We start from the raw sequence: 11921 nt of genomic DNA on the forward strand, positions 1-11921 counted from the left end.
CCTGACCCCTTTGTGCATCCTGGAGGGAAAGCTATCTGCCCATACCTTCCTGTCCCCTCACTAACCCAGGGTGAACCTCACCCTCTAAGTCCTGCATGAAGTGAAAAACAAAAACTAAAATAAAAAACTAAAATATCTGAACTAAATATCCAAATGATTTAAACAAAACCTGGGTGGGTGGAAACCAAAGGGTTTCAGTAGAACGCTTGGTGGTAACAGCCCAACGGGCCTTAGCCCCTCTGCTACCATCCACTCTGAGTCCGATCACTCCGTTCTTGCACAAAGTCCCATTTCCCATTCCTTTGAGCTCAGACACATTTGCTGATATTTATGTCTCTCCCTAGAATGGCCCAAACCTTTTCCTCCCCAAACTTAGTGTGTACAAGGGAAACTGCATTCTTCCACCAGTTAGGTCTTTATTTTTACAGCTTCTTCCCTCTGCCTCATATACACCCTTGTTCTGCTGTTCCAAATCCCACCCCTACCCTTTCCCTTCACTGTCCTTCTGAGGCCATTTTCTCCATGAAGTGTTTCTTTAACACACAGGGCCTAAGCTAGGGCCTGGGCCCTCCGAGACAAGCAACGATCATTTGTGAAATGAGCCAGTCCTCCAAACACATATGATTTTTTCTTACCGAAACCCTCCTTCCCTTTGTGCTTTTTTTATGGGGCCTTGCACTTTTCTGCTTGTGCTTTTGTCTAATTTCTGATGTGCTAGAGACTCCATGAGGCTGGACACTGTACCTTCTGGGCCAGGGTATCCTGATGTGCCCAAGATGGAGGGGTCCCCTGGCTTGTTGTTCTTTCAGAGCTAAAACCAGGAAAGTGTCAGACAAACCAAGCTGAATCTGTTATCCTAGTCTTGCTAGTCTTTGATTCCATGGATTGTGGAAAGAAACTAGGATGTAGGGTTAATATTATGGCTCAGACATGGTCTCCAAAATATATGCCCATATGTCTGCTACATGTGTGGCTTTTCCATTGGGGGAAACCTCAGTGAGCTGGAAATAGAGGGAGGACTTTATACCAGAAGATAAAATTCCTATCTGAAAGAGAAGGTAAACCCTGAAATATGGATCTGAAGACCTTCAGTAAATCTACAATAGGGCCTGAGTAAGAAGAGGGGTGGAGTTCATTTTTTAATGGAGCTTCCAACCCCGGCTCTTCCTCCTACATCTATGAGTCCATGGGCTACTATTACACTCTCTGAGGCTCAGTTTCTATATCTGCAAGATTTCATCTGGGGATGAAAATCCTTACCTGGCAGGACTATTGAGAGTTAAATAAGGGAAGGTGTATGTGTCACCAGGCCCAACACTTGGTGTCTAGAGATGCCTAAGCACTGGAGATTTCAGCATGCTCCTCTTCCTCCCCCCTCCTGTGTTCTAAAACTCCAACCCTGTGTGCCCACACCCCAGCCCTGTGTGCCCCCACCCAAACCCTGTGTACCCACACCCCCACCCTATGTACCCACACCCAACCTTATGTGCCCACATCCCAACCCTGTGTACTCATACCCCAATCCTGTGTACACACACCCCCAACCCACACCCCCAACACTGTGTGCTCACTGCTGTGTGCCCACACCACAACCCTGTATCCCCCCCACACACACTGTGTGCCCATACCCCCAACCCTGTGTGCTCATACCCCCCAACCCTGGGTGTGTACACCCCAACCCTATGTACACACACCCCCTAATGCTGTGTGCTCACTGCCCAACCCTGTGCCACACCCCAACACTGTGTGCCCACACCCTAACCCTGTGTACACACCCTGATACCATATGTTCACACCCCCCTGACCCTGTGTGCCCACCCCCAACCCTGTGTACACACACCCCCAACGCTGTGTGCCCACACCCTAACCCTGTGTACACACCCCAATACCGTATGCTCACACCCCCCAACCCTGTGTGCCCACCCCAACCCTGTGTGCCAGCACCCCAACCCTGTGTATACCCCCAACACTATGTGCCTGCACCCTCAACCTTGTGTACACACCCACCAACCCTGTGTGCCTGCACCCCAACCATGTGTACACAAACCACCAATTCTGTGTGCCTGCACCCCCAATACTGTATGCCCACATCCCCATTGCTGTGTGCCCACACCCAACAACCCTGTGTACACACCCCCAGGCCCTGTGTTCACACCCCCAACCCTGGATGCCCACACCCCCAACCTGCTGTGTCTGTATCTGAACCCTGTGTGTTCACACCCCTCGACCCTGTGTACACCCCCCAATCCTCTGTGTCCACACTCCCAACCCTGTGTGCCCACCCTCCAACCCTGTGTGCACACCCGCCCAACCCTGTGTGTCCACACCCTGAACCCTGTATGCACGCCTGCATCTCCCAACACTGTGTGCCCACCTCCAACCCTGTGTGCCCACATCCCCCAACACTGTGTCCCCATACCCCCCAACCCTGTGTGTCTACCCCTCAACACCATGTGCCCTCACTGCAACACTGTGTCCCTCCCCCACACCATGTGCATGCCCCCACTACCGCTTCTTTTCCCTCACTTCCCACTCACTGTCTTGTCCTCTTCCCACCGATTGCTCCCTCAGTATATCTTTCCTACTTACAAAGCAGTTAAAATGAGGGCAAAAATCAGCACAAAACAGAAAATCACAAAGTACACCTTTTTCTTGTAAGGTTTGATTTGCTCAAATGTCTGCTTCATTTCTCTTGTTCATATCCTTCTCTGAAGAGTCAGGAATTGGGGTTTGCAGAGCTGGAGGGGCTGTGGGATATGGAACGTTCTCCTTAGCTTCAGGCCTCTGAAGAGAAGAGGCAAACAATCTGCCATTTCCCCAGAGGATTATCTCTTTTAGAGGAGCTGATTCTCTTGGGGTAAATGCCTGAGCAGGCTCATTGTGCTTGGGCAAGCTAAACCGTCAACAATAAACCTCCCTAGGACACGCTGATTAGATAAACCAATAAGAATTACAGAAAACACAGACATTAGATTAAAAAACTTAAAATGAGTGTTACTTTTACAGTGTCTGTGAATAGACAAAGACTTTTGTTCTAAAATAGTTTGTGAGGCAATAGAGGAGGGACTATGTTAGTAGCAGAGGCAGAAAGAAGGAGAGGTGGGTGGGTTCCAACTGCAAGGCCAACCCTAAAGGATTGGATTCAAGGGCCCCAGAGCAACAGGCCAGTGCACCTGGGTGAGTAGAGTGGATTTTAAATATATGGAGTTAACAGCTTGACTGTAGGTTCTGGTTTTGGGATGTGAATGAATGAACCCAGTAGAATAGGCAGGAATCTCCAAGCCCACAGAAGGTCAAGTGAGAATTTTGCTGCTTTTTGCTAAAGGCCTGTGCAAGATTTAGAGAGCAAAGATAAGGAACAGCCTGATGTTCAAATTAATTTTTAACTATTTCAACATAGCGAAAGACAAGTCAGATAATGACCAGGTTGTCCTGTGGTAGTGCTGCTATTCTGTGTTCCCCTGTCCCCACCTTTGGAGAGGGGAGCATCCATGCGCGTGTGAGGTCAGACCTGCACTGAGGGTCTGAGATCTAGATCTAGTCATATCCTCTGCATGGAGCTCCAACTACCCTTCTCAAATCCATGCTTTTCAGCCATGGAAGTCACAATGGTTGGTCCTGTGTTTACTTCAAGCTTCTTCCAATTCAATAAGAGTTATTTTCAGCATCTTCTTGAAGGTTCCTAAGAGTCCAGGAAACATGAGACTTGTATAAAAATCCCCACATCAACTAAGAGTTCCCACCCGAAGGAGGCATCCTTTGCCAAGGATCTGCTTCTTGGGCTCTAGGGAATTAGAGGCAGGTGATAAATGAGAAACCAGGGAGCCGGTCCTCATCTGTCTTCCTAGATGTAACAGACTGTGCAGTCTTGCAGGACTCCTGGGGATCCATGTGTATCCAAGAAAGGGTCACCCAGCCCTTGATGAAATCCTAACTTAGAAATCTTGAGCCCTTAGCTTTGTGGGCTTCTGTCCCTGAGAAAGGGTATTTTTACTCTACTGGGATTTGGGACTGAGCTGTGAGTTAATGAGCTGAGGAATGTTCTCAGGAACATCCTAAAAACTCCACCAACTATGCTCTTTCTCCCCCTAAACTCCCTAGCTTATTTTGGGTTGCTCAGTCTGAGGAGAGCCATCTTTCCCCATCCACTGAAGGTGTTCCGTAACTGGCTGTTGCTTGACTGAATGCCTGACCATCCTCCCTTCAGCTAAGTTCATCTCAGGGAGGCAGTAATCAGGCACTTAGACGTCTTAATGGAGATACTCAAATATCTTCTCTTTTACCTCCCTGCTCTGTGACCATTGATGGAGGCCATGCCAACAAAAGAGATAACTCAGGATGAGTGAGGTGGTCACATGAAATGGATGGCAGAGTGTATTCTCCAATGTTACCATTCCCAAACCAGAATCAGCTGGTCTTTGGTTTCCTTTTCATAACCTTCATCTGTAGAAAATTTTGTTTCTTGAGCTACTTGAGATCTACTACTTCCTTATTTAAAGAGTTGGGCTCTGTGCTTCTTCAGCTAATTTATTATCTCAGAAGTACATAACTTGGATCATTTTATATAATCTTGAAGACAGGAGCCCTTTAGGATTCCTTACTCAAAAATGAGTTCAGCTCAGTTCCAGGCCTAATGGGGCACTTGCACTGTTCACTCATGGTATCACAGGGCATGCGCTGGGTCTGCTCACACCTTCCTCTTGTGTCTTAGCCTTCTCCTTAATTCAGAACAAGAGCAGCCTGAACAGAGAAACGGAACATGATCATCCACACCGACTTCATCTCTGTGCCTTTTACTCTAAGTCTGGGTAACCCGCAACATCATTTTATATCAGAATTCCTTGAACACAGGCTCTGTCTTTAAGAAGAGTCAATTCAACTCAGCCAGGACTTGTTATTCTCCTGCTCTGTGCCAGGCTTGGTGTAAGTACACTCATGGCCTGGTGTGGACTCACTGGGAATAATCCCTCTTGGTCAGCAGTGCAGTCAACAGCCATTTCAGTGCCTACTGTGTACACACAAGGCACTTTGCTGGGTTGTGGTGGCAATATAAGGATAAATAGCACAGGGGCCCTGCCCTCTGAGAGCTTACGATCTAGTGGGAGATGCAAGATCTATGCATGTTAAGTAACAGTTGAAGATAATATTGTGTAACTGTTCCATTAAATAAGCATGTCTCATGGGGTAAAATCAGAAAGCAACCTAGTTTTTACCTTTTATTGCTCCTTTAAGTTATTCTGGGTGGCTAGATCTTGCTCTGCCCCTGGATGAAACTTAGACAAGTCACATGATTGTTCTGGTCACACTTGGTCTCAGTCTCATTTCAGAAATTATAATGTTGATCCCAATGATAATCCACACTTCAATCTCAATTTAAAACTGAGGCTTCCATTTGCAGCAATGTGGATGGAACTGGAGGGTAATGCTAAGTGAAATAAGTCAGTCAGAGAAAGATACCATATGTTTTCACTCATATGTGGATCTTGAGAAGCTTAACAGAAGACCATGGGGGAGGGGAAGGGAAAAAAAGAATTACAGAGAGGGAGGGAGGGAAACCATAAGAGACTCTTGGATACTGAGAACAAACTGAGGGTTGATGGGAGTGGGGGCGAGGGGAAAGTGGGTGATGGGCATTGAGGAGGGCGCTTGTTGGGATGAGCACTGGGTATTTTTGGAAACCAATTTGACAATAAATATATTAAAAATAAATACATACATATACACATACATACCGAGGCCTCTTCTCATCCCAACCTGGTGCTGCTGAAGAAGAGAAGCTTATAGTGGTTGGTGGTCTGGATGGAAAGTCCTGGTTTCTACTTTCCTCACTTATTTAACTATGAGGGTCTGCAAATGCTTGAGGGTTGTTTCCCAGGGAGGGAGAAAAGATGAGAGGAGTAAGAAAATTCTCTCTACTCATGTCTGATATCCAGCCTCACCAGGGTCCTCAGCGGGTATGTGGCAATTCTTTTACACATCCCTGGTCTGACCCCTTGAAGGTCAACCTTTCTACTAACCTCAAAATCCACCCACAAGCTACATACTCCTGCCTCTCACCTCCTTCCTCATGGAGAAAGTCTGTGTGGTCAGGTGGGAATTACCTCTTCTTCTGCTCCTGCCCTTCATCTCTTCCCTTCCTGTCTCTTCCCTATCTTGGATGAAGTTGCCCTCTTCCCCTGATCCTACTTCAGCCTTTCACCTCCGCTCTGTATCAGGGATCCCCCAGAAGCCAGTCAGCATGGCAGGTTCACCTGGCATGGTGAAAGACAGGGTTTGGAGACCTGGGTCATTTTCCAGATAGGGCTTATTCTTTGTGGTGGCCCATACAGTACAACTCCTTCTAATCCATTTCTATATCTAACAGAACTCTAATCAAAGTAAAAAAAGGACTATTTAATTTTTTAGTGTTTGTTTATTTTTGAGAGAGAGTGAGAGAGAGCACTAGCCAGGGAAGGGCAGAGAGAGGGGGGGGGACAGAAGATGTGAAGCAGGCTCTGTGCTGACAGCAGAGAGCATGATGTGGGGCCCAAACCCATGAACCATGAGATCATGACCTTAGCCGAAGTCAGATGCTTAACCGACTACTGAGCCACCCGGGTACCCCAAAAAAGGGACTATTTTAAAAAAGCGTTTAAGGGGCGCCTGGGTGGCTCGGTCGGTTAAGCGTCTGCCTTTGGCTCAGGTCACGATCTCGCAGTCCGTGAGTTCGAGCCCCGCGTCGGGCTCTGGGTTGATGGCTCAGAGCCTGGAGCCTGCTTCAGATTCTGTATCCCTTTCTCTCTGCCCTTCCCCGTTCATGCTGTGTCTCAAAAATAAATAAACGTTTAAAAAAAAAATTAAGGGGCGCCTGGGTGGCGCAGTCGGTTAAGCGTCCGACTTCAGCCAGGTCACGATCTCACGGTCCGTGAGTTCGAGCCCCGCGTCGGGCTCTGGGCTGATGGCTCAGAGCCTGGAGCTTGTTTCCGATTCTGTGTCTCCCTCTCTCTCTGCCCCTCCCCCGTTCATGCTCTGTCTCTCTCTGTCCCAAAAATAAATAAACGTTGAAAAAAAATTTTTTTTAAATTAAAAAATGTAAAAAGTATTTAAAATTATATTTTATTTAAAATTATATTAAAACTATTTAATTTTTTGTGGTAAAGTATATATAACATAAAATTACCATTTTAACCATTTTTGAGTATACACATTTAATAGCTTAAAGTATATTCACATTATTGTAAAATCACCATCACCACCATCTGAATCAAGAACTTTTTCATTTTCCCTAACTGAAACTCTATACCCATTAAACAGTGACTCCCCAATCCCCGTTTCCCCAGCCCCAGATCTACTATTCTGCTTTCTGTCTCTGTGAATTTGGCTGTTCTAGGTACCTCATATAGGTGTAATCATACAGTATTTATCTTTTTGTGTCTGGCTTATTTCACTTAGCAAAATGTTCTCAAGGTTCAGCCATGTTGTAGCATATGTCAGAATTTCCTTCCTTTTATTTTTAAAAAATTTTTTGAAGATTTTATTTTTACATAATTTCAACACCCAACATGAGGCACGAACTTACAACCCTGAGATCAAGAGTCACATGCTCCACCAACTAAGCCAGCCAGGTGCCCCTCCTTCCTTTTAAAGGCTAAATAATATTATATTGTATGGATATGCCACATTTTATTTTTCTATTCATCTATAGTTGAACATTTGGGTTGTTTCCACCATTTGCCTATTGTGAGTAATGAATGTTAGAGTAGAGTACTAGCACCTGTTTGAGTCCCTGCTTTCAACTCTTTATCCAGAAATGGAATTTATTTGTTTTTTAATAGAAAATACATCCCTATGGTGGACAATATAAAAGGTACAAGTGGTTGTACAGTGGCCCCTGAGCACCTGCCTCCCGGTTCTGCTCCCAGGAATCTTCACTGAACCCAGGTTCTTGTGAATTCTTCCCTGGAGAGACTTTTGCAGCCATAGGCATGCCTGCCCCACACAAAAATGGTGGTAAACCATAAGCACCCTTCTAAACCTTGCTTTATCCCCCCCACCTAACAATAATATTTCTAAAAGATCATTTCATAGCAATGTTTAAAGAGTATTCACTCTATTTTTTTGAGAAAGAGAGAGCGCACATAATGAAGGGAGAGGGGCAGAGGGAGAGAGAATCTTAAGCAGGTGGCGCACGCAAAGTGGGGCTTGATGCAGGGCTCGACATGGGGCTCAATCTCACAGCTGTGAGATCATGACCTGAGTCAAAATCAAGAGTCTGATGCTTAATCAACTGAGCCACCCAGGTGCTCCATTAGTATGCACTCTATTTAAAAGCTTCGTGGTTTTCCATGTACAAAACTTTTTTTTTTTTAATCAGTCTCCTATTGATGTATATTTAGGTTGTTTCCAGTGCTTTGCTGCCACAAACAATGCTGTAATAATAACAGCCAGAATTTACTGAGCATTTACTATGTACCAGGCCCTCTTTAAAATCCTTTCCATATATTATATCATTTAATCCCCATGGTAATCCTCTGACATAAATGCAGAAAGGTGGGTAACTGCTCCAAAGTACACATATGTCTTTACCCACTGGTCGACTATATCCGTAAGATAAATTTCTAGACAAAGAGTTGCTGCTACCCAAAGGTATGTACATTTTAAAGTTTTATAAATATTGCCAAAGTGGCTTCAGAGAGCCTGTGCCTAACTGCAGAATCACCAGCCATTGTGTGGAAGAGGGCCCATCTCCTTCCACTATTGCAGTTGTGAAACCTTTTAATATTTGCAGATCCGAAAGGTAAAAAAATGGTATTTCACTGTGACTGCCACTCTAGTTTGCTTCTTTTTTAAAAAATAAGGTTGAGCATCCTTTCAAATGTTTAAAGACCACTTGTTTTATAAATGAGGTTTTAAAAACTTGACAAAATGGAGCCACTTGGGTGGTTCAGTCAGTTAAGCACTGGACTTTGGCTCAGGTCATGATCTCACAGTTAATTCATGAGTTTGAGCCCCACATCAGACTCTGTGCTGTCAGTGCAGAGCCTTCTTGGGATTCTCCCTCTCTTCTCTCTCTCTCTCTCTCTCTCTCTCTCTCTCTAAGTAAATAGACTTAAAAAAATCTTGACAAGTGATTCCACAGTTTATCTAGAAGAATCTGTGGGCAAGGTAGCCTGGGTTCCTTAAAATTTCCATTTCCCTCTATATTTTTCTGAATAGGTATAATCACAATATTATATAATCACAAGATTATATTATATAATCACAATAATTATTATATAATCACAAGAATATATTATAATCACAATATTATATAATATAATCACAAGGTTCAAAATTTAATAGGAGTAAAATGGTATAGAGTAGACAACCCTCCTTACAAGTCTCTTACTAGCTGCCCAGTTCCTATCCCTAAATGCAATCTGGGTTCCATTTCTTGTCTCCTCCTATGGACATAACGTGGGCCATGCTGTTACCCTGAGCTGTTTCGTGTCTGAAATACTAAGTTCCAACATCCACTCCAATCCCACCAGTGTCCTCTTAACTCCACACAGTACCTGACCTACAACCTCACCAAGACTCCTCTTGTGAGGCATCATCTGCCCCTTCCTTTCGCATCCAGGTGAGATTCTCTGCCCCTCTGGAGCTTCACTTTATTGCCCACTGGCCTCTAGTCCCCCCAGCCTGGAAGTCTTTTCTGTTTCACATCACCTAGCTGACAGTTGCTCATCCACAGGATTGCTTGAATTTTAAAATCTTAACAGAGTAACCACGTAACTGATTGCCCAAACCGGAATCCTTTTTGAGAATGAAAGGGGGGCACTGCTAACAATGAAGCCAAGACAAGTGGGCAGATGGTGACTGTCCAAGGCAAATTGGGATGCAAGTTTCAACCCTAGTATTAAGGACAATCACATTTAATTTCAGGGCAGAGATGAATGTGCTGAGTCCAACAAATGAATACATTGCTGGCTTTGTCCACTGCCCAAGATTCTCCTCCAAATTGAAAACATTTTTAATAGCACATTTCTCCAAATCTATCCTTTGTAATATCAGTTTCAGCCCCTAAACTGAAGTGTATTAGACACAGTTTATTTTCTAACATTCTTCGCATATATCTTGAGCCCCCATTTAAAAAAAGGTGCTGACACTTAAATTTCTGTTGGTTCCAGTTTCCCTTTTGGGGTTGGAATGGGGTGGGGTGCTGGACTCTGAGGGAACTACTTAGGCCCCTACAATTGATGTCATCTGTCCTTGTCCCATCTAATCCTAAACCCGTCCCCCAGGCCAGTTTAGCCATTTACCGGCTGTGTAAACTCAGACAAATTACTTTATCCTCTTAGAGCTTAAATTTCCAAATTTCCTTATCTGTAAATGAGGGTAACAGTAGTTCATGTTAATTAAGTGCTCAGCACTTGACAGGCACTGTTCCAAATTACTTCATTTGATCCTAAGCCTAAATTCACGAGATACATACTGTTATTCCCATTTTACAGATGAGGAAACCAAATCTCAGGGTTATAACTATCCTGCCCAAAGTCATGTGATCTCCTGCTGTTAACCACTGCCCAACCCTTTCTTTCATAAACAGTAATGATCACATAGGGTTATTGGAGGATTAACTGAGGTAATTTTGTAAAGTTCTCAGCCCAAATCCTGGCACATAGTAAAAGCTTAATAAATTCTAAGCTAATGTTTTAACCATGATTTTTTGGTTGTTTTCATCCAAAATGCCACTGGAATTGTATTTAAAAGATATATAAATTTGGAGCACCTGGGTGGCTCAGTTGGTTAAGTGTCTGACTTCTGATTTTGGCTCAGGTCATAATTTCACAGTTTGGTTCATGAGATTGAGTCTCACATCAGGCTCTGCACTGACAGCATGGAACCTGCTTGGGATTCTCTCTCTCTCTCTCTCTCTCTCTCTCTCTCTGCCCCTCCGTTGCTTGCATTCACTCCCTCTCTCAAAAGAAATAAATAAACATTTTTTAAAAATGTATATAAATTTATGAATATTTAACATGTTTGCCCTATTCGGTTTTCCAATTCTGAAATGTTACCTTATTTTATGTTTCTTAGCAAAATTTTATCATGCATTCTCCTATAAGACATGCATTTCTAGGCAAGTTTATTTCTAGATGTTTTAGGAGTTTTGTCACTATTGAAAATGAAATCTTTCCACCAGACAGTATGGGTGTGCCCAGATTCTTGTTAATGAATCACCCCCCAGGGGCCCTGAGAGGAGTGGCTTTCCCTCTCTTTTTAGTCTGACAACGTGAAGGCCACTTGACCCACATGGTGACACACAGTCCGACAGGGAATGAGGCACAGGCTGAGGAATGGCTTTCCATGGGGGCTTAGGTTGGCTGATAGATCACTGTCCTCTGTCTCCAGAAGTACAGCCTGGGGGAAGGGAGAAGTGGTTTTGCTCTGGGTCTCTCCGGGAGTCTGAGGGATGAATTCCCAGGTACCTGCATTTCCTCTGTGGCCTCAGTGATTCCTAATTGAGTTTGTCAAATGATGGCTCCCACGGCAGCTTTGTCAAGGGCCAAGCTTGCCACCTTGGGAGTGTGGATTGCTTGAGAAAAGGGATTGCTCATTTTTCTATGGTGAATAAGTCATCTGTGGAGTCCCTAACAGTCCTCTTTGGCCAGCCTTCACCCAGAGCCTTCAGAGGGCAGCAGAGAGCAGATGCAGAGGTTCCTGGCCTGCAGAGGGATTTTGGTTCCCAGGGAAGTAACAATGACTGCTCCGTTCCTGCAAATGGCCAGGAATACCACTCCCCACCTCCTCAGAATAGGCATATTGTGAACTTCCTGGGAATGTACTAATTATTACTGGTTGATACTAAGTATGTTCTGTGGGCCAGACACTGACCTAAGATTTTATATATATCTATATATCTATATCTATATCTATATCTATATCTATATCTATATCTATAT

General features: G+C 44.4%; 1 protein-coding gene across 3 annotated transcripts in view; it reads left to right on the plus strand.

The window, feature by feature from the left end:
* Window positions 1-11921, plus strand: part of LOC121019228 (electrogenic sodium bicarbonate cotransporter 4) — a 99908-nt gene that overhangs the window by 14618 nt on the left and 73369 nt on the right. The window contains exon 1 of one of the 3 annotated variants that reach the window (XM_040458458.1): window positions 2964-3177. The exons of the other annotated variants lie outside the window; for them this stretch is intronic. The gene's annotated coding sequence lies outside the window, so the exon portion shown is untranslated. Of the gene's footprint in view, window positions 1-2963; window positions 3178-11921 lie in introns of those variants that run through there. 3 annotated transcript variants of the gene reach the window in all.

This window comes from Herpailurus yagouaroundi, unplaced genomic scaffold (genome assembly GCF_014898765.1).
Source record: "Herpailurus yagouaroundi ecotype Mexico unplaced genomic scaffold, PumYag 221, whole genome shotgun sequence".
Taxonomy (NCBI): domain Eukaryota; kingdom Metazoa; phylum Chordata; class Mammalia; order Carnivora; family Felidae; genus Herpailurus; species Herpailurus yagouaroundi.